This window comes from Euprymna scolopes, chromosome 13 (assembly GCF_053919585.1).
Source record: "Euprymna scolopes isolate OS-2025 chromosome 13, ASM5391958v1, whole genome shotgun sequence".
In the NCBI taxonomy this organism is placed as follows: Eukaryota; Metazoa; Mollusca; class Cephalopoda; order Sepiida; family Sepiolidae; genus Euprymna; species Euprymna scolopes.
This window is the reverse complement of record NC_136494.1, coordinates 33,877,507-33,878,680: the sequence shown is the minus strand read 5'-3', so window position 1 is coordinate 33,878,680 and position 1,174 is coordinate 33,877,507. Positions and strand designations below refer to the sequence as shown.

General features: G+C 42.2%; 2 pseudogenes; both read left to right on the top strand.

The window, feature by feature from the left end:
* The first annotated feature begins 352 nt into the window (after positions 1 to 352).
* LOC145292594 (U2 spliceosomal RNA) lies at positions 353 to 477 on the top strand (annotated as a pseudogene).
* A 284-nt stretch (positions 478 to 761) lies between these two features.
* Positions 762 to 899, top strand: LOC145292587 (U2 spliceosomal RNA; annotated as a pseudogene).
* The last annotated feature ends 275 nt before the right edge of the window (positions 900 to 1,174 follow it).

Sequence of the window (1,174 nt, the reverse complement as noted above, 5' to 3'; positions counted from 1 at the left end):
AGCAAAGACCATATGCAGGGGTAATCCCACATATAAGACCTTGGTCAATGTAGAGGCAACCCTTCATACCAATTGTCACTATCCAGCTCCCCTACTCCCCGGGAAGTTGGTCCTCATTTCCCTTCACTTCTCACATTAAAAATCGGCCTTGTGCCTAATTTGCCTGGTGGCGGAGCAAATAAATACCGACCCCACATATAAGACCTTGATAAATGTACGGGCAACCCTTCATACCAATTGTCACTATCCAGCTCCCCTACTCCCCGGGGAGTTGGTCCCCATTTTCCCTTCACTCCTCACATTAAAAATCGGCCTTGTGCCTAATTTGCTCGGTGGGGGAGCAAATAAATACAGCTTTTCTTAGCCTTTTGGCCAAGATCAAAGTGTAGTATCTGTTCTGGCAGATACTGCAAGCAAAGACCATATGTGGGGGGAACCCCACATATAAGACCTTGGTCAATGTAGGGGCAACCCTTTATACCAATTGTCACTATCCAGCTCCCCTACTCCCCGGGGAGTTGGTCGCCATTTCCCCTTCACTCCTCACATTAAAAATCGGCCTTGTGCCTAATTTGCTCGGTGGGGGAGCAAATAAATACTAACCTCCCATATAAGACCTTGGTCAGTGCATGGGCAACGTTTCATACCAATTGTCACTATCCGGCTCTCCTACCCCCGAGGAGTTGGTCCCCATTTCCCCTTCACTCCTCACATTAAAATTCGGCCTTGTGCCTAATTTGCTCGGTGGGGGGCAAATAAATACCCTTTTCTTAGCCTTTTGGCCAAGATCAAAGTGTAGTATCTATTCTTACTACATGCTGTACTTACATTTGTAACTTTGTGATATAAAGTAGGGGATCACTTTTCTGTATTAATTTAATGTAAAATGATCACCCTCTTTACAACAGTCAGTCTCAAAGCCATTCAAGTCATTCTCTAAATGATTGAAGTTGTTTTTGAAGGATTCCAGTTATTTTTTAAGCATTCAAGTCATTCTTAAGGCCATTCAATTCATTCTTAAGTTCATTAAAGTTATTCTAAGTCATTTACTTTTTATTTATTTAAGTCATTTCAGCCCATTTTACGGTCATTTAAGTTTATCTTTCCCCCTAATTAAACACTTCATAAAATCTCCTCACTAACGTGATGTACTTGCAATAACCCTTATCCCTGA